At 51.9% G+C, this 21,573-nt stretch overlaps 19 non-coding genes and 16 pseudogenes across 19 annotated transcripts; all 35 read left to right on the forward strand.

The window, feature by feature from the left end:
- Positions 1–138: 138 nt before the first annotated feature.
- On the forward strand, positions 139–257 carry LOC135604218 (5S ribosomal RNA; annotated as a pseudogene).
- A 350-nt stretch (positions 258–607) lies between these two features.
- Positions 608–726, forward strand: LOC135600733 (5S ribosomal RNA). The gene has a single exon (XR_010483047.1). It is a non-coding gene; the product is annotated as a 5S ribosomal RNA (ribosomal RNA).
- A 350-nt stretch (positions 727–1,076) lies between these two features.
- LOC135603472 (5S ribosomal RNA) lies at positions 1,077–1,195 on the forward strand (annotated as a pseudogene).
- Positions 1,196–1,545: 350 nt separating this feature from the next.
- LOC135603760 (5S ribosomal RNA) lies at positions 1,546–1,663 on the forward strand (annotated as a pseudogene).
- A 350-nt stretch (positions 1,664–2,013) lies between these two features.
- Positions 2,014–2,132, forward strand: LOC135603264 (5S ribosomal RNA; annotated as a pseudogene).
- A 350-nt stretch (positions 2,133–2,482) lies between these two features.
- On the forward strand, positions 2,483–2,601 carry LOC135603354 (5S ribosomal RNA; annotated as a pseudogene).
- A 350-nt stretch (positions 2,602–2,951) lies between these two features.
- On the forward strand, positions 2,952–3,070 carry LOC135601391 (5S ribosomal RNA). Its single transcript, XR_010483686.1, has one exon. It is a non-coding gene; the product is annotated as a 5S ribosomal RNA (ribosomal RNA).
- A 350-nt stretch (positions 3,071–3,420) lies between these two features.
- Positions 3,421–3,539, forward strand: LOC135599816 (5S ribosomal RNA). Its single transcript, XR_010482160.1, has one exon. It is a non-coding gene; the product is annotated as a 5S ribosomal RNA (ribosomal RNA).
- Positions 3,540–3,889: 350 nt separating this feature from the next.
- On the forward strand, positions 3,890–4,008 carry LOC135600929 (5S ribosomal RNA). Its single transcript, XR_010483238.1, has one exon. It is a non-coding gene; the product is annotated as a 5S ribosomal RNA (ribosomal RNA).
- Positions 4,009–4,358: 350 nt separating this feature from the next.
- LOC135602905 (5S ribosomal RNA) lies at positions 4,359–4,477 on the forward strand (annotated as a pseudogene).
- A 350-nt stretch (positions 4,478–4,827) lies between these two features.
- On the forward strand, positions 4,828–4,946 carry LOC135599959 (5S ribosomal RNA). Its single transcript, XR_010482296.1, has one exon. It is a non-coding gene; the product is annotated as a 5S ribosomal RNA (ribosomal RNA).
- Positions 4,947–5,296: 350 nt separating this feature from the next.
- LOC135603649 (5S ribosomal RNA) lies at positions 5,297–5,415 on the forward strand (annotated as a pseudogene).
- Positions 5,416–5,765: 350 nt separating this feature from the next.
- Positions 5,766–5,884, forward strand: LOC135601753 (5S ribosomal RNA; annotated as a pseudogene).
- Positions 5,885–6,234: 350 nt separating this feature from the next.
- LOC135602906 (5S ribosomal RNA) lies at positions 6,235–6,353 on the forward strand (annotated as a pseudogene).
- A 350-nt stretch (positions 6,354–6,703) lies between these two features.
- Positions 6,704–6,822, forward strand: LOC135599960 (5S ribosomal RNA). Its single transcript, XR_010482297.1, has one exon. It is a non-coding gene; the product is annotated as a 5S ribosomal RNA (ribosomal RNA).
- Positions 6,823–7,172: 350 nt separating this feature from the next.
- Positions 7,173–7,291, forward strand: LOC135602907 (5S ribosomal RNA; annotated as a pseudogene).
- Positions 7,292–7,641: 350 nt separating this feature from the next.
- On the forward strand, positions 7,642–7,760 carry LOC135601264 (5S ribosomal RNA). The gene has a single exon (XR_010483563.1). It is a non-coding gene; the product is annotated as a 5S ribosomal RNA (ribosomal RNA).
- Positions 7,761–8,110: 350 nt separating this feature from the next.
- Positions 8,111–8,229, forward strand: LOC135599807 (5S ribosomal RNA). The gene has a single exon (XR_010482150.1). It is a non-coding gene; the product is annotated as a 5S ribosomal RNA (ribosomal RNA).
- Positions 8,230–13,900: 5,671 nt separating this feature from the next.
- LOC135600887 (5S ribosomal RNA) lies at positions 13,901–14,019 on the forward strand. The gene has a single exon (XR_010483198.1). It is a non-coding gene; the product is annotated as a 5S ribosomal RNA (ribosomal RNA).
- A 350-nt stretch (positions 14,020–14,369) lies between these two features.
- On the forward strand, positions 14,370–14,488 carry LOC135602908 (5S ribosomal RNA; annotated as a pseudogene).
- Positions 14,489–14,838: 350 nt separating this feature from the next.
- On the forward strand, positions 14,839–14,957 carry LOC135599961 (5S ribosomal RNA). Its single transcript, XR_010482298.1, has one exon. It is a non-coding gene; the product is annotated as a 5S ribosomal RNA (ribosomal RNA).
- Positions 14,958–15,307: 350 nt separating this feature from the next.
- On the forward strand, positions 15,308–15,426 carry LOC135602909 (5S ribosomal RNA; annotated as a pseudogene).
- A 350-nt stretch (positions 15,427–15,776) lies between these two features.
- On the forward strand, positions 15,777–15,895 carry LOC135601266 (5S ribosomal RNA). The gene has a single exon (XR_010483565.1). It is a non-coding gene; the product is annotated as a 5S ribosomal RNA (ribosomal RNA).
- Positions 15,896–16,245: 350 nt separating this feature from the next.
- On the forward strand, positions 16,246–16,364 carry LOC135600337 (5S ribosomal RNA). Its single transcript, XR_010482660.1, has one exon. It is a non-coding gene; the product is annotated as a 5S ribosomal RNA (ribosomal RNA).
- A 350-nt stretch (positions 16,365–16,714) lies between these two features.
- Positions 16,715–16,833, forward strand: LOC135599962 (5S ribosomal RNA). The gene has a single exon (XR_010482299.1). It is a non-coding gene; the product is annotated as a 5S ribosomal RNA (ribosomal RNA).
- Positions 16,834–17,183: 350 nt separating this feature from the next.
- LOC135602910 (5S ribosomal RNA) lies at positions 17,184–17,302 on the forward strand (annotated as a pseudogene).
- Positions 17,303–17,540: 238 nt separating this feature from the next.
- Positions 17,541–17,659, forward strand: LOC135603318 (5S ribosomal RNA; annotated as a pseudogene).
- A 350-nt stretch (positions 17,660–18,009) lies between these two features.
- On the forward strand, positions 18,010–18,128 carry LOC135600734 (5S ribosomal RNA). Its single transcript, XR_010483048.1, has one exon. It is a non-coding gene; the product is annotated as a 5S ribosomal RNA (ribosomal RNA).
- A 350-nt stretch (positions 18,129–18,478) lies between these two features.
- Positions 18,479–18,597, forward strand: LOC135600114 (5S ribosomal RNA). The gene has a single exon (XR_010482444.1). It is a non-coding gene; the product is annotated as a 5S ribosomal RNA (ribosomal RNA).
- A 350-nt stretch (positions 18,598–18,947) lies between these two features.
- On the forward strand, positions 18,948–19,066 carry LOC135601287 (5S ribosomal RNA). Its single transcript, XR_010483585.1, has one exon. It is a non-coding gene; the product is annotated as a 5S ribosomal RNA (ribosomal RNA).
- A 350-nt stretch (positions 19,067–19,416) lies between these two features.
- Positions 19,417–19,535, forward strand: LOC135600056 (5S ribosomal RNA). The gene has a single exon (XR_010482390.1). It is a non-coding gene; the product is annotated as a 5S ribosomal RNA (ribosomal RNA).
- Positions 19,536–19,885: 350 nt separating this feature from the next.
- Positions 19,886–20,004, forward strand: LOC135604306 (5S ribosomal RNA; annotated as a pseudogene).
- Positions 20,005–20,353: 349 nt separating this feature from the next.
- Positions 20,354–20,472, forward strand: LOC135602073 (5S ribosomal RNA; annotated as a pseudogene).
- Positions 20,473–20,822: 350 nt separating this feature from the next.
- On the forward strand, positions 20,823–20,941 carry LOC135599658 (5S ribosomal RNA). The gene has a single exon (XR_010482005.1). It is a non-coding gene; the product is annotated as a 5S ribosomal RNA (ribosomal RNA).
- A 350-nt stretch (positions 20,942–21,291) lies between these two features.
- On the forward strand, positions 21,292–21,410 carry LOC135600751 (5S ribosomal RNA). Its single transcript, XR_010483064.1, has one exon. It is a non-coding gene; the product is annotated as a 5S ribosomal RNA (ribosomal RNA).
- The last annotated feature ends 163 nt before the right edge of the window (positions 21,411–21,573 follow it).

Here is a 21,573-nt window from a genome sequence, read left to right on the forward strand (position 1 = left end):
AGGGCTCGGGGAGAGCTTGCAGGAGGGATTTCGTGAACGTTCGAGAAAGAGCCGATGGTTTCGTGACGGTCAAGAGGCTCCGGACGTTGATGCGCCGTCCGCGACGTGCACATAGGCGAGGGACGAAGCTCGCGAAACGGATACGATAATGCCAACACTAAATCACCGGATCCCATCAAAACATCGAAGTTAAGCGTGCTTGGGCCAGAGTAGTACTACGATGGGTGACCCCTTGGGAAGTCCTCGTGTTGCACTCCTTTTTGCATCCCGGGATATGAAACATCTCCCGTAGAGCTCCGAGACGATTGTTTTGGGGCTGGAAATTTGCTGTGACCGCTACCCAGTCAGTATCGAGGGGCTCGGAGAGAGCTTTCCGGATTGGGGTCGCAATAGCGATTCTGAGATCGTTCTAGAAATTGCCGTTGGTTTCGGCACGCGCTTGCCGTGACCGATACGCAGTCGTCGGGCTAGGGCTCGGAGAGAGCTGGCAATAGGGATTTCGTGAACGTTCGAGAAAGCGACGACGGTTTCGTGACGGGCAAGAGGCTCCGGACGTTGATGCACCGACCGCGACGTGCACATAGGCGAGGGACGAAACTCGCGAAACGGGTGCGATAATGCCAGCACTAAATCACCGGATCCCATCAAAACACCGAAGTTAAGCGTGCTTGGGCCAGAGTAGTACTATGATGGGTGACCCCCTGGGAAGTCCTCGTGTTGCAATCCTTTTTGCATCCCGGGATACGAAACATCTCCCGTAGAGCTCCGAGACGATTGTTTTGGGGCTGGAAATTTGCTGTGACCGCTACGTAGTCAGTATCGAGGGGCTCGGAGAGAGCTTTCCGGATTGGGGTCGCAATAGCGATTCCGAGATCGTTCTAGAAAGCGCCGATGGTTTCGGCACGCGCTTGCCGTGACCGATACGCAGTCGTCGGGCTAGGGCTCGGAGAGAGCTTGCAATAGGGATTTCGTGAACGTTCGAGAAAGCGACGACGGTTTCGTGATGGGCAAGATGCTCCGGACGTTGATGCGCCGACCGCGACGTGCACATAGGCGAGGGACGAAGCTCGCGAAACGGGTGCGATAATGGCAGCACTAAATCACCGGATCCCATAAAAACACCGAAGTTAAGCGTGGTTGGGCCAGAGTAGTACTACGATGGGTGACCCCCTGGGAAGTTCTCGTGTTGCACTCCTTTTTGCATCCTGAGATACGAAACATCTCCCATAGAGCTCCGAGATGATTGTTTTGGGGCTGGAAATTTGCTGTGACCGCTACGCAGTCAGTATCGAGGGGGTCGGAGAGAGCTTTCCGGATTGGGGTCGCAATAGCGATTCCGAGATCGTTCTAGAAAGTGTCGATGGTTTCGGCACGTTCTTGCCATGATAGATACGCAATCGTCGGGCTAGGGCTCGGAGAGAGCTTGCAATAGGGATTTCGTGAACGTTCGAGAAAGCGACGACGGTTTCGTGACGGGCAAGAGGCTCCGGACGTTGATGCGCCGACCGCGACGTGCACATAGGTGAGGGACGAAGCTCGCGAAACGGGTGCGATAATGCCAGCACTAAATCCCCGGATCCCATCAAAACACGAAGTTAAGCGTGCTTGGGCCAGAGTAGTACTACGATGGGTGACCCCCTGGGAAGTCCTCGTGTTGCACTCATTTTTGCATCCCGGGATACGAAACATCTCCCGTAGCGCTCCGAGACGATTGTTTTGGGGCTGGAAATTTGCTGTGACCGCTACGCAGTCAGTATCGAGGGGCTCGGAGAGAGCTTTCCGGATTGGGGTCGCAATAGCGATTCCGAGATCGTTCTAGAAAGTGCCGATGGTTTCGGCACGCGCTTGCCGTGACCGATACGCAGTCGTCGGGCTAGGGCTCGGAGAGAGCTTGCAATAGGGATTTCGAGAACGTTCGAGAAAGCGCCGACGGTTTCATGACGGGCAAGAGGCTCCGGACATTGATACGCCGACCGCGACGTGCACATAGGCGAGGGACGAAGCAAGCGAAACAGGTGCGATAATGCCAGCACTAAAACACCGGATCCCATCAAAACTCCGAAGTTAAGCGTGCTTTGGCCAGAGTAGTACTAGGATTGGTGACCCCCTGGGAAGTCCACCTGTTGCACTCCTTTTTGCTTCCCGGGATACGAAACATCTCCCGTAGAGCTCCGAGACGATTGGTTTGGGGCTGGAAATTTGCTGTGACCGCTACGCTTTCAGTATCGAGGGGCTCGGAGAGAGCTTTCCGGATTGGGGTCGCAATAGCGATTCCGAGATCGTTCTAGAAAGTGCCGATGGTTTCGGCACGCGCTTGCCGTGACCGATACGCAGTCGTCAGGCTAGGGCTCGGGGAGAGCTTGCAAGAGGGATTTCGTGAGCGTTCGAGAAAGAGCCGATGGTTTCGTGACGGGCAAGAGGCTCCGGACGTTGATGCGCCGACCGCGACGTGCACATAGGCGAGGGACGAAGCTCGCGAAACGGATACGATAATGCCAGCACTAAATCACCGGATCCCATCAAAACATCGAAGTTAAGCGTGCTTGGGCCAGAGTAGTACTACGATGGGTGACCCCTTGGGAAGTCCTCGTGTTGCACTCCTTTTTGCATCCCGGGATACGAAACATCTCCCGTAGAGCTCCGAGACGAATGTTTTGGGGCTGGAAATTTGCTGTGACCACTACGCAGTCAGTATCGAGGGGCTCAAAGAGAGCTTTCCGGATTGGGGTCGCAATAGCGATTCCTAGATCGTTCTAGAAAGTGCCGATGGTTTCGGCACGCGCTTGCCATGACCGATACGCAGTCGTCGGGCTAGGGCTCGGAGAGAGCTTGCAATAGGGATTTCGTGAACGTTCGAGAAAGCGACGACGGTTTCGTGATGGGCAAGAGGCTACGGACGTTGATGCGCCGACCGCGACGTGCATATAGGCGAGGGACGAAGCTCGCGACACGGGTGCGATAATGGCAGCACTAAATCACCGGATCCCATCAAAACACCGAAGTTAAGCGTGCTTGGGCCAGAGTAGTACTACGATGGGTGACCCCCTGGGAAGTTCTCGTGTTGCACTCTTTTTTGCATCCCGGGATACGAAACATCTCCCGTAGAGCTCCGAGACGATTGTTTTGGGGTTGGAAATTTGCTGTGACCGCTACGCTGTCAGTATCAAGGGGCTCGGAGAGAGCTTTCCGGATTGGGGTCGCAATAGCGATTCCGAGATCGTTCTAGAAAGTGTCGATGGTTTCGGCACGTTCTTGCCGTGATAGATACGCAATCGTCGGGCCAGGGCTCGGAGAGAGCTTGCAATAGGGATTTCGTGAACGTTCGAGAAAGCGACGACGGTTTCGTGACGGGCAAGAGGCTCCGGACATTGATGCGCCGACCGCGACGTGCACATAGGCGAGGGACGACGCTCGCGAAACGGGTGCGATAATGCCAGCACTAAATCACCGGATTCCATCAAAACTCCGAAGTTAAGCGTGCTTGGGCCAGAGTAGTACTACGATGGGTGACCCCCTGGGAAGTCCTCGTGTTGCACTCCTTTTTGCATCCCGGGATACGAAACATCTCCCGTAGAGCTCCGAGACGATTGTTTTGGGGCTGGAAATTTGCTGTGACCGCTACGCAGTCAGTATCGAGGGGCTCAAAGAGAGCTTTCCGGATTGGGGTCGCAATAGCGATTCCGAGATCGTTCTAGAAAGTGCCGATGGTTTCGGCACGCGCTTGCCGTGACCGATACGCAGTCGTCGGGCTAGGGCTCGGAGAGAGCTTGCAATAGGTATTTCGAGAACGTTCGAGAAAGCGCCGACGGTTTCGTGACGGGCAAGAGGCTCCGGACATTGATACGCCGACCGCGACGTGCACACAGGCGAGGGACGAAGCACGGGAAACAGGTGCGATAATGCCAGCACTAAAACACCGGATCCCATCAAAACTCCGAAGTTAAGCGTGCTTTGGCCAAAGTAGTACTAGGATGGGTGACCCCCTGGGAAGTCCTCGTGTTGCACTCCTTTTTGCATCCCGGGATACGAAACATCTCCCGTAGATCTCCGAGATGATTGTTTTGGGGCTGGAAATTTGCTGTGACCGCTACGCAGTCAGTATCGAGGGGCTCAAAGAGAGCTTTCCGGATTGGGGTCGCAATAGCGACTCCTAGATCGTTCTAGAAAGTGCCGATGGTTTCGGCAGGCGCTTGCCGTGACCGATACGCAGTCGTCGGGCTAGGGCTCGGAGAGAGCTTGCAATAGGGATTTAGTGAACGTTCGAGAAAGCGACGACGGTTTCGTGATGGGCAAGAGGCTCCGGACGTTGATGCGCCGACCACGACGTGCACATAGGCGAGGGACGAAGCTTGCGAAACGGGTCCGATAATGGCAGCACTAAATCACCGGATCCCATCAAAACACCGAAGTTAAGCGTGCTTGGGCCAGAGTAGTACTACGATGGGTGACCCCCTGGGAAGTCCTCGTGTTGCACTCCTTTTTGCATCCCGGGATACGAAACTTCTCCCGTAGAGCTCCGAGACGATTGTTTTGGGGCTGGAAATTTGCTGTGACCGCTACGCAGTCAGTATCGAGGGGCTCAAAGAGAGCTTTCCGGATTGGGGTCGCAATAGCGATTCCGAGATCATTCTAGAAAGTGCCGATGGTTTCGGCACGCGCTTGCCGTGACCGATACGCAATCGTCGGGCTAGGGCTCGGAGAGAGCTTGCAAAAGGGATTTCGAGAACGTTCGAGAAAGCGCCGACGGTTTCATGACGGGCAAGAGGCTCCGGACATTGATACGCCGATCGCGACGTGCACATAGGCGAGGGACGAAGCACGCGAAACAGGTGCGATAATGCCAGCACTAAAACACCGGATCCCATCAAAACTCCGAAGTTAAGCGTGCTTTGGCCAGAGTAGTACTAGGATGGGTGACCCCCTGGGAAGTCCTCGTGTTGCACTCCTTTTTGCATCCCGGGATACGAAACATCTCCCGTAGAGCTCCGAGACGATTGTTTTGCGGCTGGAAATTTGCTGTGACCGCTACGCAGTCAGTATCGAGGGGCTCAAAGAGAGCTTTCCGGATTGGGGTCGCAATAGCGATTCCTAGATCGTTCTAGAAAGTGCCAATGGTTTCGGGACGCGCTTGCCGTGACCGATACGCAGTCGTCGGGCTAGGGCTCGAAGAGAGCTTGCAATAGGGATTTCATGAACGTTCGAGAAAGCGACGACGGTTTCGTGATGGGCAAGAGGCTCCGGACGTTGATGCGCCGACCGCGACGTGCACATAGGCGAGGGACGAAGCTCGCGAAACGGGTCCGATAATGGCAGCACTAAATCACCAGATCCCATCAAAACACCGAAGTTAAGCGTGCTTGGGCCAGAGTAGTACTACGATGGGTGACCCCCTGGGAAGTCCTCGTGTTGCACTCCTTTTTGCATCCCGGGATACGAAACATCTCCCGTAGAGCTCCGAGACGATTGTTTTGGGGCTGGAAATTTGCTGTGACCGCTACGCAGTCAGTATCGAGGGGCTCAAAGAGAGCTTTCCGGATTGGGGTCGCAATAGCGATTCCGAGATCGTTCTAGAAAGTGCCGATGGTTTCGGCACGCGCTTGCCGTGACCGATACGCAGTCGTCGGGCTAGGGCTCGGAGAGAGCTTGCAATAGGTATTTCGAGAACGTTCGAGAAAGCGCCGACGGTTTCGTGACGGGCAAGAGGCTTCGGACAATGATACGCCGACCGCGACGTGCACACAGGCGAGGGACGAAGCACGGGAAACAGGTGCGATAATGCCAGCACTAAAACACCGGATCCCATCAAAACTCCGAAGTTAAGCGTGCTTTGGCCAAAGTAGTACTAGGATGGGTGACCCCCTTGGAAGTCCTCGTGTTGCACTCCTTTTTGCATCCCGGGATACGAAACATCTCCCGTAGATCTCCGAGATGATTGTTTTGGGGCTGGAAATTTGCTGTGACCGCTACGCAGTCAGTATCGAGGGGCTCAAAGAGAGCTTTCCGGATTGGGGTCGCAATAGCGATTCCTAGATCGTTCTAGAAAGTGCCGATGGTTTCAGCAGGCGCTTGCCGTGACCGATACGCAGTCGTCGGGCTAGGGCTCGGAGAGAGCTTGCAATAGGGATTTAGTGAACGTTCGAGAAAGCGACGACGGTTTCGTGATGGGCAAGAGGCTCCGGACGTTGATGCGCCGACCGCGACGTGCACATAGGCGAGGGACGAAGCTCGCGAAACGGGTCCGATAATGGCAGCACTAAATCACCGGATCCCATCAAAACACCGAAGTTAAGCGTGCTTGGGCCAGAGTAGTACTACGATGGGTGACCCCCTGGGAAGTCCTCGTGTTGCACTCCTTTTTGCATCCCGGGATACGAAACATCTCCCGTAGAGCTCCGAGACGATTGTTTTGGGGCTGGAAATTTGCTGTGACCGCTACGCAGTCAGTATCGAGGGGCTCAAAGAGAGCTTTCCGGATTGGGGTCGCAATAGCGATTCCGAGATCATTCTAGAAAGTGCCGATGGTTTCGGCACGCGCTTGCCATGACCGATACGCAGTCGTCGGGCTAGGGCTCGGAGAGAGCTTGCAAAAGGGATTTCGAGAACGTTCGAGAAAGCGCCGACGGTTTCGTGACGGGCAAGAGGCTCCGGACATTGATACGCCGATCGCGACGTGCACATAGGCGAGGGACGAAGCACGCGAAACAGGTGCGATAATGCCAGCACTAAAACACCGGATCCCATCAAAACTCCGAAGTTAAGCGTGCTTTGGCCAGAGTAGTACTAGGATGGGTGACCCCCTGGGAAGTCCTCGTGTTGCACTCCTTTTTGCATCCCGGGATACGAAACATCTCCCGTAGAGCTCCGAGACGATTGTTTTGCGGCTGGAAATTTGCTGTGACCGCTACGCAGTCAGTATCGAGGGGCTCAAAGAGAGCTTTCCGGATTGGGGTCGCAATAGCGATTCCTAGATCGTTCTAGAAAGTGCCAATGGTTTCGGGACGCGCTTGCCGTGACCGATACGCAGTCGTCGGTCTAGGGCTCGAAGAGAGCTTGCAATAGGGATTTCGTGAACGTTCGAGAAAGCGACGACGGTTTCGTGATGGGCAAGAGGCTCCGGACGTTGATGCGCCGACCGCGACGTGCACATAGGCGAGGGACGAAGCTCGCGAAACGGGTCCGATAATGGCAGCACTAAATCACCGGATCCCATCAAAACACCGAAGTTAAGCGTGCTTGGGCCAGAGTAGTACTACGATGGGTGACCCCCTGGGAAGTCCTCGTGTTGCACTCCTTTTTGCATCCCGGGATACGAAACATCTCCCGTAGAGCTCCGAGATGATTGTTTTGGGGCTGGAAATTTGCTGTGACCGCTACGCAGTCAGTATCGAGGGGCTCAAAGAGAGCTTTCCGGATTGGGGTCGCAATAGCGATTCCTAGATCGTTCTAGAAAGTGCCGATGGTTTCGGCACGCGCTTGCCATGACCGATACGCAGTCGTCGGGCTAGGGCTCGGAGAGAGCTTGCAATAGGGATTTCGTGAACGTTCGAGAAAGCGACGACGGTTTCGTGATGGGCAAGAGGCTACGGACGTTGATGCGCCGACCGCGACGTGCATATAGGCGAGGGACGAAGCTCGCGACACGGGTGCGATAATGGCAGCACTAAATCACCGGATCCCATCAAAACACCGAAGTTAAGCGTGCTTGGGCCAGAGTAGTACTACGATGGGTGACCCCCTGGGAAGTTCTCGTGTTGCACTCCTTTTTGCATCCCGGGATACGAAACATCTCCCGTAGAGCCCCGAGACGATTGTTTTGGGGTTGGAAATTTGCTGTGACCGCTACGCTGTCAGTATCAAGGGGCTCGGAGAGAGCTTTCCGGATTGGGGTCGCAATAGCGATTCCGAGATCGTTCTAGAAAGTGTCGATGGTTTCGGCACGTTCTTGCCGTGATAGATACGCAATCGTCGGGCCAGGGCTCGGAGAGAGCTTGCAATAGGGATTTCGTGAACGTTCGAGAAAGCGACGACGGTTTCGTGACGGGCAAGAGGCTCCGGACGTTGATGCGCCGACCGCGACGTGCACATAGGCGAGGGACGAAGCTCGCGAAACGGGTGCGATAATGCCAGCACTAAATCACCGGATTCCATCAAAACACCGAAGTTAAGCGTGCTTGGGCCAGAGTAGTACTACGATGGGTGACCCCCTGGGAAGTCCTCGTGTTGCACTCTGTTAGGACTCTAGCTTGGAGAGTCCTAATTGAGAGGGACATTCATGTAAAAATGTTAGGACTCTAGCTAGGAGAGTCCTAATTGTGAGGGGCATTCATGTAGGAGGTTTTTTCTTAGAGAAGAATTAGGAGTTGTAAGGGAATAGGAGTCTTGAGTAGGAGTCCTATTAGGAGTTGGTTAGAAGTAAGAGTCTTAAGTAGGAGTCCTATTAGGAGTTAGGGTTTAGAAGCCCTATAAATAGCCATGTATTCCTTCTCTTTTGATAAGCAATAGATGAATCTTTTCTGCAGCCTTTGAGCAGCAACTTGGAGGGAGGAACCCCTATAGAGTTCCAAGGAGGCCGATCCCCTAAAGAGATCAACCCCAAGTTTAGAATCTGCAAGGGTTCTAACACTTGGTATCAGAGCAGCGTTCTTGGCGTCTCGCTGCCCTTTCACAGCCATCCATCAACCCTCCACAACCATCCAAAGCAATTCCCACAATTGCTTAAAAGATCGTCACCGAATTCCGCCATCATCTCCACCACCACGGATCATCCTTTGATCTCCCCGTGAATTGCAACAGGTTCTGGTTTCCTACCTTACTGCTGCTGCAATTTAGTTATCCTTATTCAAAAATCCAAAAAAAAAAAAAAAAAAAATCGTTCCTATATTGCTGCATAAACTTTTCGTCACAAAGTTTTCATCTCTACGACGAAAGATACATTGCAGAATTCCAGCCGCATAGCACCATCTGTTTGATCTTGCTACTGTGCTTTTTCTTTCCAAATTTCTACGAAATTTTTATGACATCTTTGACACTTCTTAACAGTGGATTTCCCTTTGGTTTCATCAAAAAATTCTCAATATAAACTACTAATCTTTTATGTCCAATCTGCTGCACTTGAATTGCAGAATTCAAGCCGCATAGCACCATCTGTTTGATCTTGCTACTGTGCTTTTTCTATCCAAATTTCTACGAAATTTTTATGACATCTTTGACATTTCCTAACAGTAGATTTCCCTTTGGTTTCATCGAAAAATTCTCAATATAAACTACTGATCTTTTATGTCCAATCTGCTGCACTTGAAAATCTATGCTGCAGAAAATTTCAGCTGCATATCGTTGCCTTAACCCATCTATTTGCAATCTTTTTTGAATGAAATTTCTTATACACTTCATAGATCATCTTGGCATCCATCTAAGATTGATCTATTAAGAAATTCATCTCTAAAAACGATTTTATGTTGCTGCAAATTTTCATCGTAACCCGCTGAAATTTTTCGACGATAATTCTGCAATTGCAACTTGCACCAATTTCCTTGCTGTTATACTGCCGAAATTTTCTTGATTAAATTAGATATCCTTGCTGTCATATAAACTGTGATTTTGCTATCAATTCCCTCCTTAATTCTCTCAAGTTTTTGGTGGAAATTACGTCGAGAAACCGTTGTTTCTTCGACGACAATTCTACTCTTACAAGACAGCACATACTTGCTGCAACTTCCACAGATTTCTGTCAAACCTTTGCTACCATCTACCACAGATCCAAAACTTTCAACCACAGCCCTAAAACTCTACTAAACCACACCCTCAAACTGCACCCAAAACTGCCACAAAACAAGCCTAAATCGTAGCCTACATCCACCAATCCACCAACCCTTTTGACCATCACTTCTCTCAACCTATACATGCCTTTAACCTAACAACAAAAGAGAGATCTTAACATCATAGATTTGGAGGCATATATTATGGCATCTAAGGAGGTAATCAATGCTAAATTCGAAGCCTTGGAGGCGCGAATGGAGGATAAGATTCGGATGCTCTTTACCGAACTCAGATTGGGCCGACCACTAAGCCCGAAGAAATCACATCAAGGAGAGAGCTTTGCCCAATCACACCAACCCCAAAGATATGACTTCCAAGAGAGGGGAAGCTCTATGACCAACCCCAACTATCCATGCATGAGAGTGGACTTCCCTAGATGGGAAGAAGGAGACCCGATTGGTTGGATTTCGCACGCGGAGCGATATTTTCGGTACCACAAAACCGCGGATGTATCTATGGTGAAAATTGCAGCTATACATCTTGAAGGGGATGCTATTCAATGGTTTGACTGGTTTGAACATACTTATGGAGTCCTTTCATGGCGACAATTCAAAGAAGAACTGCTGATTCGCTTCAGACCAACCAATTACGAGAATATTGACGAACAACTAGCAAAGATCCGACAAACCTCCACCATTCAGGAGTACCAAACCAGGTTTGAAAGGTTATCTAATCAAAATCATGATTGGTCTCAAAAACAGCTATTGAGGACCTTCATTGAGGGCTTGAAGCCGGAGATCCGAGGAGAAGTTAAAGCGCGACAACCGTATACGCTTATGGCAGCCATCTCTTTCGCACGACATCAAGAGGAGCAATTGAACCATGAAGCTCGGAGGACTAGGGTCACTCCTCAACCAGTAATATTGAAGCCCTCACCCCCCCCTACTGTCGACCAAGTCCCTGCACCAAAGAGGTTAACAGGAGAAGAGTTTCGGGAGCGATATGCGAAGGGGTTATGTTGGCATTGTGACGAGCCGTGGAGCCGTGAGCATCGCTGCAGTAAAGGAGGACTTCTTATGATTGAACCGATAGAAGAAGAGGTCATTGAACATCCAAAAGAGAGCTTTGAATATGAAGAAGAAGATGCAGAAGAAGAGCCACAACCGACCGAAGTTACGGTACATACACTAGCTAGCTACTCAAACCCGCAAACGATGAAAATTGGAGGCCTTCTCAAACAACAACCAATCACTGTTCTCATCGACACGGGCAGTACTACTAACTTCCTAAATAGTAAGCTTGCTGTTCGGATATCATTACCTATCGAGAATCGCTGCAGGTTTGATGTTAAGGTCACCGACGGACGGATTTTGAATTGTGATCATAGGCGCTTACAGGAGAAACTATTGTTGCAGGACCAAGAGATAATTACATATTTCTTCCCTCTCCCTCTTAACAATCATGAGGCCATGCTCAGAATTAAATGGTTGACGACATTAGGTGATATTTCCTGGAATTTTATGAAACTAATTATGAAATTTTACAGTAAGGAGAAACAGGTGACATTGCACGGGAAACGTGGGGGCGACATAACAACGATTTGCACACAACAAATGGAGAATGTTTTGCATAAAGCATGCAGCGGCTTTTTGGTACAACTTGAGCAGCAAACTAAGGGAGAGCTAACAGAATTTGAAGATCCAAATCTACTTCCTTTGCTTGCTGAATTTTCAAATATATTTGACGAACCGCGCAACCTACCTCTTACTTGTCGGCATGATCATTGTATAATGATTCTTCCAGGCAAATCTTCAGCAAATGCTCAGCCATATCAGTATCCACATCTCCAGAAGGATGAAATAGAAAGGATTATAAAAGAGATGCTCGAAACAGGAGTTATTCGGCCAAGTTCCAACCTCTACTCTTCGCCGGTGCTACTTGTATGCAAGAAGGACGGAACAAGGCGAATATGTGTTGATTACCGAGCTCTCAATGGCATAATCATCAAGGACAAATACTTTATTCCAATAGTAGATGAATTGCTAGATGAAAGGGAGCACAAATCTTTACAAAGCTGGACCTTTGATCCGGGTATCATCAAATACGAGCATGCAAAGAAGACATACGGAAAACCACCTTTTGAACACACAACAACCACAAATTTTTGCTTTCTTCAACAAAAGGTGGAATATCTTGGGCATATCATATCAGAGGAAGGTGTGGCAGTGGACCCCTTCAAAATTGGAGCAATGCAAAACTGGCCGACCTCGAGAAACATAAAATTGCTACATGGCTTTCTGGGTTTAACAGGCTACTACCGCAAGTTCGTGAAAAACTATGGAAAGATCAGTGCACCACTTACTTCCTTACTAGAAAAAAATGTCTTCCAATGGTTGGACAGAGCCTCCGCTGCCTTCGACAAACTTAAGGCAGCCATGACGACGACGCCGGTGCTAACACTACCATATTTCAACCGACCCTTCATTATTGAGGCCGACACATCTGGAGTCAGAATTGGAGCCATTCTCATGCAAGATGGTCGACCACTCGCATACACGAGCAAGACATTATCTCCCTCCGATCAAAATATGTCAACATATGATAAGGAGATGCTCGCCATTGTGCGCGCAGCAACGAGGTGGAGATTGTACTTGATCAGGCGATACTTTCAAATCAAGACCGACCATAAAAGCCTAAAATATCTCTTGGAACAGAAGATATCTTCCCCCGAGCAGCAAAAATGGGTAACAAAACTTCTTGGATTTGATTTTGAAATAACTTACAAAAAGGGGAAAGAGAATGTTCTTGCAGATGCGCTTTCGCAGCTACCCGAGCAAGTTGAAGTTTTGACCGTTTCACTTCCGACCAGCGACTTCCTTGAGGATATTAAGATGGAATGGCAAGAAGATTCAGATACTAGTAAGATTATAAAAAAATTGGAGGAAGCACCAAGCCCCATGGCTCATTACAATTGGGACTCAAAAGAATTACACTATAAGGGACGCATTGTGCTTGTGACAAATTCTACTTGCATCTTCAATAGAAGATTTTGGACAAAGTTATTCTATATGCAGGGTACTAAATTGAAAAGGAGTACGACATATCACCCACAAACCAACAGCCAACCGGAAGTTTTAAACAGGTGCTTGGAGACAGCCCCAAGCCACCCACCAAATATGACTACCCAAAGAGAACTCCAGACCCAGCCAAGTGCCATTATTAATCGACGGATCGTGACTCGACGACGACGACCCACTAATGAAGTGCTAATACAGTGGGCGAACCTACCAAAAGAAGATGCCACTTGGGAGAACTATGACGACTTGAAGATCAAATTCCCAGAATTCATGAATCATCAGCCTCGAGGACAAGGCTGATTTGAAGAGGGCGGGTCTGTTAGGACTCTAGCTTGGAGAGTCCTAATTGAGAGGGACATTCATGTAAAAATGTTAGGACTCTAGCTAGGAGAGTCCTAATTGTGAGGGGCATTCATGTAGGAGGTTTTTTCTTAGAGAAGAATTAGGAGTTGTAAGGGAATAGGAGTCTTGAGTAGGAGTCCTATTAGGAGTTGGTTAGAAGTAAGAGTCTTAAGTAGGAGTCCTATTAGGAGTTAGGGTTTAGAAGCCCTATAAATAGCCATGTATTCCTTCTCTTTTGATAAGCAATAGATGAATCTTTTCTGCAGCCTTTGAGCAGCAACTTGGAGGGAGGAACCCCTATAGAGTTCCAAGGAGGCCGATCCCCTAAAGAGATCAACCCCAAGTTTAGAATCTGCAAGGGTTCTAACACACTCCTTTTTGCATCCCGGGATACGAAACATCTCCCGTAGAGCTCCGAGACGATTGTTTTGGGGCTGAAAATTTGCTGTGACCGCTACGCAGTCAGTATCGAGGGGCTCAAAGAGAGCTTTCCGGATTGGGGTCGCAATAGCGATTCCGAGATCGTTCTAGAAAGTGCCAATGGTTTCGGCACGCGCTTGCCGTGACCGATACGCAGTTGTCGGGCTAGGGCTCGGAGAGAGCTTGCAATAGGTATTTCGAGAACGTTCGAGAAAGCGCCGACGGTTTCGTGACGGGCAAGAGGCTCCGGACATTGATACGCCGACCGCGACGTGCACACAGGCGAGGGACGAAGCACGGGAAACAGGTGCGATAATGCCAGCACTAAAACACCGGATCCCATCAAAACTCCGAAGTTAAGCGTGCTTTGGCCAAAGTAGTACTAGGATGGGTGACCCCCTGGGAAGTCCTCGTATTGCACTCCTTTTTGCATCCCGGGATACGAAACATCTCCCGTAGATCTCCGAGATGATTGTTTTGGGGCTGGAAATTTGCTGTGACCGCTACGCAGTCAGTATCGAGGGGCTCAAAGAGAGCTTTCCGGATTGGGGTCGCAATAGCGATTCCTAGATCGTTCTAGAAAGTGCCGATGGTTTCGGCAGGCGCTTGCCGTGACCGATACGCAGTCGTCGGGCTAGGGCTCGGAGAGAGCTTGCAATAGGGATTTAGTGAACGTTCGAGAAAGCGACGACGGTTTCGTGATGGGCAAGAGGCTCCGGACGTTGATGCGCCGACCGCGACGTGCACATAGGCGAGGGACGAAGCTCGCGAAACGGGTCCGATAATGGCAGCACTAAATCACCGGATCCCATCAAAACACCGAAGTTAAGCGTGCTTGGGCCAGAGTAGTACTACGATGGGTGACCCCCTGGGAAGTCCTCGTGTTGCACTCCTTTTTGCATCCCGGGATACGAAACATCTCCCGTAGAGCTCCGAGACGATTGTTTTGGGGCTGGAAATTTGCTGTGACCGCTACGCAGTCAGTATCGAGGGGCTCAAAGAGAGCTTTCCGGATTGGGGTCGCAATAGCGATTCCGAGATCATTCTAGAAAGTGCCGATGGTTTCGGCACGCGCTTGCCGTGACCGATACGCAGTCGCCGGGCTAGGGCTCGGAGAGAGCTTGCAAAAGGGATTTCGAGAACGTTCGAGAAAGCGCCGACGGTTTCGTGACGGGCAAGAGGCTCCGGACATTGATACGCCGATCGCGACGTGCACATAGGCGAGGGACGAAGCACGCGAAACAGGTGCGATAATGCCAGCACTAAAACACCGGATCCCATCAAAACTCCGAAGTTAAGCGTGCTTTGGCCAGAGTAGTACTAGGATGGGTGACCCCCTGGGAAGTCCTCGTGTTGCACTCCTTTTTGCATCCCGGGATACGAAACATCTCCCGTAGAGCTCCGAGACGATTGTTTTGCGGCTGGAAATTTGCTGTGACCGCTACGCAGTCAGTATCGAGGGGCTCAAAGAGAGCTTTCCGGATTGGGGTCGCAATAGCGATTCCTAGATCGTTCTAGAAAGTGCCAATGGTTTCGGGACGCGCTTGCCGTGACCGATACGCAGTCGTCGGGCTAGGGCTCGAAGAGAGCTTGCAATAGGGATTTCGTGAACGTTCGAGAAAGCGACGACGGTTTCGTGATGGGCAAGAGGCTCCGGACGTTGATGCGCCGACCGCGACGTGCACATAGGCGAGGGACGAAGCTCGCGAAACGGGTCCGATAATGGCAGCACTAAATCACCGGATCCCATCAAAACACCGAAGTTAAGCGTGCTTGGGCCAGAGTAGTACTACGATGGGTGACCCCCTGGGAAGTCCTCGTGTTGCACTCCTTTTTGCATCCCGGGATACGAAACATCTCCCGTAGAGCTCCGAGACGATTGTTTTGGGGCTGGAAATTTGCTGTGACCACTACGCAGTCAGTATCGAGGGGCTCAAAGAGAGCTTTCCGGATTGGGGTCGCAATAGCGATTCCTAGATCGTTCTAGAAAGTGCCGATGGTTTCGTCACGCGCTTGCCATGACCGATACGCAGTCGTCGGGCTAGGGCTCGGAGAGAGCTTGCAATAGGGATTTCGTGAACGTTCGAGAAAGCGACGACGGTTTCGTGATGGGCAAGAGGCTACGGACGTTGATGCGCCGACCGCGACGTGCATATAGGCGAGGGACGAAGCTCGCGACACGGGTGCGATAATGGCAGCACTAAATCACCGGATCCCATCAAAACACCGAAGTTAAGCGTGCTTGGGCCAGAGTAGTACTACGATGGGTGACCCCCTGGGAAGTTCTCGTGTTGCACTCCTTTTTGCATCCCGGGATACGAAACATCTCCCGTAGAGCTCCGAGACGATTGTTTTGGGGTTGGAAATTTGCTGTGACCGCTACGCTGTCAGTATCAAGGGGCTCGGAGAGAGCTTTCCGGATTGGGGTCGCAATAGCGATTCCTAGATCGTTCTAGAAAGTGTCGATGGTTTCGGCACGTTCTTGCCGTGATAGATACGCAATCGTCGGGCCAGGGCTCGGAGAGAGCTTGCAATAGGGATTTCGTGAACGTTCGAGAAAGCGACGACGGTTTCGTGACGGGCAAGAGGCTCCGGACGTTGATGCGCCGACCGCGACGTGCACATAGGCGAGGGACGAAGCTCGCGAAACGGGTGCGATAATGCCAGCACTAAATCACCGGATTCCATCAAAACACTGAAGTTAAGCGTGCTTGGGCCAGAGTAGTACTACGATGGGTGACCCCCTGGGAAGTCCTCGTGTTGCACTCCTTTTTGCATCCCGGGATACGAAACATCTCCCGTAGAGCTCCGAGACGATTGTTTTGGGGCTGGAAATTTGCTGTGACCGCTACGCAGTCAGTATCGAGGGGCTCAAAGAGAGCTTTCCGGATTGGGCTCGCAATAGCGATTCCGAGATCGTTCTAGAAAGTGCCGATGGTTTCGGCACGCGCTTGCCGTGACCGATACGCAGTCGTCGGGTTAGGGCTCGGAGAGAGCTTGCAATAGGTATTTCGAGAACGTTCGAGAAAGCGCCGACGGTTTCGTGACGGGCAAGAGGCTCCGGACATTGATACGCCGACCGCGACGTGCACATAGGCGAGGGACGAAGCACGCGAAACAGGTGCGATAATGCCAGCACTAAAACACCGGATCCCATCAAAACTCCGAAGTTAAGCGTGCTTTGGCCAGAGTAGTACTAGGATGGGTGACCCCCTGGGAAGTCCTCGTGTTGCACTCCTTTTTGCATCCCGGGATACGAAACATCTCCCGTAGAGCTCCGAGACGATTGTTTTGGGGCTGGAAATTTGCTGTGACCGCTACGCAGTCAGTATCGAGGGGCTCAAAGAGAGCTTTCCGGATTGGGGTCGTAATAGCGATTCCTAGATCGTTCTAGAAAGTGCCGATGGTTTCGGCACGCGCTTGCCGTGACCGATACGCAGTCGTCGGGCTAGGGCTCGAAGAGAGCTTGCAATAGGGATTTCGTGAACGTTCGAGAAAGCGACGACGGTTTCGTGATGGGCAAGAGGCTCCGGACGATGATGCGCCGACCGCGACGTGCACATAGGCGAGGGACGAAGCTCGCGAAACGGGTCCGATAATGGCAGCACTAAATCACCGGATCCCATCAAAACACCGAAGTTAAGCGTGCTTGGGCCAGAGTAGTACTACGATGGGTGACCCCCTGGGAAGTCCTCGTGTTGCACTCCTTTTTGCATCCCGGGATACGAAACATCTCCCGTAGAGCTCCGAGACGATTGTTTTGGGGCTGGAAATTTGCTGTGACCGCTACGCAGTAAGTATCGAGGGGCTCGGAGAGAGCTTTCCGTATTGGGGTCGCAATAGCGATTCCGAGATCATTCTAGAAAGTGCCAATGGTTTCGGCATGCGCTTGCCGTGACCGCGGACCGCGACGTGCACATAGGCGAGGGACGAAGCTCGCGAAACGGATGCGATAATGGCAGCACTAAATCACCGGATCCTATCAAAACACCGAAGTTAAGCGTGCTTGGGCCAGAGTAGTACTACGATGGGTGACCCCCTGGGAAGTCCTCGTGTTGCACTCCTTTTTGCATCCCGGGATACGAAACATCTCCCGTAGAGCTCCGAGACGATTGTTTTGGGGCTGGAAATTTGCTGTGACCGCTACGCAGTCAGTATCGAGGTGCTCAAAGAGAGCTTTCCGTATTGGGGTCGCAATAGCGATTCCTAGATCGTTCTAGAAAGTGCCGATGGTTTCGGCACGCGCTTGTCATGACCGATACGCAGTCGTCTGGCTAGGGCTCGGAGAGAGCTTGCAATAGGGATTTCGTGAACGTTCGAGAAAGCGACGACGATTTCGTGATGGGCAAGAGGCTCCGGACGTTGATGCGCCGACCGCGACGTGCACATAGGCGAGGGACGAAGCTCGCGAAACGGGTGCGATAATGCCAGCACTAAATCACCGGATCCCATCAAAACACCGAAGTTAAGCGTGCTTGGGCCAGAGTAGTACTATGATGGGTGACCCCCTGGGAAGTCCTCGTGTTGCAATCCTTTTTGCATCCCGGGATACGAAACATATCCCGTAGAGCTCCGAGACGATTGTTTTGGGGCTGGAAATTTGCTGTGACCGCTACGCAGTCAGTATCGAGGGGCTCGGAGAGAGCTTTCCGGATTGGGGTCGCAATAGCGATTCCGAGATCGTTCTAGAAAGTGCCGATGGTTTCGGCACGCGCTTGCCGTGACCGATACGCAGTCGTCGGGCTAGGGCTCGGGGAGAGCTTGCAAGAGGGATTTCGTGAACGTTCGAGAAAGCGCCGACGGTTTCGTGACGGGCAAGAGGCTCCGGACGTTGATGCGCCGACCACGACGTGCACATAGGCGAGGGACGAAGCTCGCGAAACGGGTGCGATAATGCCAGCACTAAATCACCGGATCCCATCAAAACACCGAAGTTAAGCGTGCTTGGGCCAGAGTAGTACTACGATGGGTGACCCCCTGGGAAGTCCTCGTGTTGCACTCCTTTTTGCATCCCGGGATACGAAACATCTCCCGTAGAGCTCCGAGACGATTGTTTTGGGGCGGGAAATTTGCTGTGACCGCTACGCTGTCAGTATCGAGGGGCTCGGAGAGAGCTTTCCGGATTGGGGTCGCAATAGCGATTCCGAGATCGTTCTAGAAAGTGTCGATGGTTTCGGCACGTGCTTGCCGTGATCGATACGCAATCGTCGGGCTTGGGCTCAGAGAGAGCTTGCAATAGGGATTTCATGAACGTTCGAGAAAGCGACGACGGTTTCGTGACGGGCAAGAGGCTCCGGACGTTGATGCGCGGACCGCGACGTGCACATAGGTGAGGGACGAAGCTCGCGAAACGGGTGCGATAATGCCAGCACGAAATCACCGGATCCCATCAAAACATCGATGTTAAGCGTGCTTGGGCCAGAGTAGTACTACGATGGGTGACCCCCTGGGAAGTCCTCGTGTTGCACTCCTTTTTGCATCCCGGGATACGAAACATCTCCCGTAGCGCTCCGAGACGATTGTTTTGGGGCTGGAAATTTGCTGTGACCGCTACGCAGTCAGTATCGAGGGGCTCGGAGAGAGCTTTCCGGATTGCGATCGCAATAGCGATTCCGAGATCGTTCTAGAAAGTGCCGATGGTTTCGGCACGCGCTTGCCGTGACCGATACGCAGTCGTCGGGCTAGGGCTCGGAGAGAGCTTGCAATAGGGATTTCGAGAACGTTCGAGAAAGCGCCGACGGTTTCGTGACGGGCAAGAGGCTCCGGACGTTGATGCGCCGACCGCGATGTGCACATAGGCGAGGGACGAAGCTCGCGAAACGGGTGCGATAATGCCAGCACTAAATCACCGGATCCCATCAAAACACCGAAGTTAAGCGTGCTTGGGCCAGAGTAGTACTATGATGGGTGACCCCCTGGGAAGTCCTCGTGTTGCACTCCTTTTTGCATCCCGGGATACGAAACATCTCCCGTAGAGCTCCGAGATGATTGTTTTGGGGCTGGAAATTTTCTGTGACCGCTATGCAGTCAGTATCGAGGGGCTCGGAGAGAGCTTTCCGGATTGGGGTCGCAATAGCGATTCCGAGATCGTTCTAGAAAGTGCCGATGGTTTCGGCACGCGCTTGCCGTGACCGATACGCAGTCGTCGGGCTAGGGCTCAGAGAGAGCTTGCAATAGGGATTTCGTGAACGTTCGAGAAAGCGCCGACGGTTTCGTGACGGGCAAGAGGCTCCGGACGTTGATACGCCGACCGCGACGTGCACATAGGCGAGGGACGAAGCTCGCGAAACGGGTGCGATAATGCCAGCACTAAATCACCGGATCCAATCAAAACAATGAAGTTAAGTGTGCTTGGGCCAGAGTAGTACTACGATGGGTGACCCCCTAGGAAGTCCTCGTGTTGCACTCCTTTTTGCATCCCGGGATACGAAACATCTCCCGTAGAGCTCCGAGACGATTGTTTTGGGGCTGGAAATTTACTGTGACCGCTACGCAGTCAGTATCGAGGGGCTCGGAGAGAGCTTTCGGATTGGGGTCGCAATAGCGATTCCGAGATCGTTCTAGAAAGTGCCGATGGTTTCGGCACGTGCTTGCCGTGATCGATACGCAATCGTCGGGCTAGGGCTAGCAGAGAGCTTGCAATAGGGATTTCGTGAACGTTCGAGAAAGCGACGACGGTTTCGTGACGGGCAAGAGGCTCCGGACGTTGATGCGCCGACCACGACGAGCACATAGGCGAGGGACGAAGCTCGAGAAACGGGTGCGATAATGCCAGCACTAAATCACCGGATCCCATCAAAACACCAAAGTTAAGCGTGCTTAGGCCAGAGTAGTACTACGATGGGTGACCCCCTGGGAAGTCCTCGTGTTGCACTCCTTTTTGCATCCCGGGATATGAAACATCTCCCGTAGAGCTCCGATACGAATGTTTTGGGGCTGGAAATTTGCTGTGACCGCTACGCAGTCAGTATCGAGGGGCTCGGAGAGAGCTTTCCGGATTGGGGTTGCAATAGCGATTCCGAGATCGTTTTAGAAAGTGCCGATGGTTTCGCTACGCGCTTGCCGTGACCGATACGCAGTCGTCGGGCTAGGGCTCGGAGAGAGCTTGCAATAGGGATTTCGTGAACGTTCGAGAAAGCGACGACGGTTTCGTGACGGGCAAGAGGCTCCGGACGTTGCTGCGCCGACCGCGACGTGCACATAGGCGAGGGACGAAGCTCGCGAAATGGGTGCGATAATGCCAGCACTAAAACACCGGATCCCATCAAAACACCGAAGTTAAGCGTGCTTGGGCCAGAGTAGTACTATGATGGGTGACCCCCTGGGAAGTCCTCGTGTTGCACTCCTTTTTGCATCCCGGGATACTATACATCTCCCGTTGAGCTCCGAGACGATTGTTTTGGGGCTGGAAATTTGCTGTGACCGCTACGCAGTCAGTATCGAGGGGCTCGGAGAGAGCTTTCCGGATTGGGGTCGCAATAGCGATTCCGAGATCGTTCTAGAAAGTGCCGATGGTTTCGGCACGCGCTTGCCGTGACCGATACGCAGTCGTCGGGCTAGGGCTCGGAGAGAGCTTGCAATAGGGATTTCGTGAACGTTCGAGAAAGCGCCGACGGTTTCGTGATGGGCAAGAGGCTCCGGACGTTGATACGCCGACCGTGACGTGCACATAGGCGAGGGACGAAGCACGAGAAACGGGTGCGATAATGCCAGCTCTAAATCACCGGATCCCATCAAAACTCCGAAGTTAAGCGTGCTTGCGCCAGAGTAGTACTAGGATGGGTGACCCCCTGGGAAGTCCTCGTGTTGCACTCCTTTTTGCATCCTTGGATACGAAACATCTCCCGTAGAGCTCCGAGACGATTGTTTTGGGGCTGGAAATTTGCTGTGACCGCTAAGCAGTCAGTATCGAGGGGCTCGGAGAGAGCTTTCCGGATTGGGGTCGCAATAGCGATTCTGAGATCGTTCTAGAAAGTGA

Source organism: Musa acuminata, chromosome BXJ2-1 (genome assembly GCF_036884655.1).
Source record: "Musa acuminata AAA Group cultivar baxijiao chromosome BXJ2-1, Cavendish_Baxijiao_AAA, whole genome shotgun sequence".
Taxonomy (NCBI): Eukaryota; Viridiplantae; Streptophyta; class Magnoliopsida; order Zingiberales; family Musaceae; genus Musa; species Musa acuminata.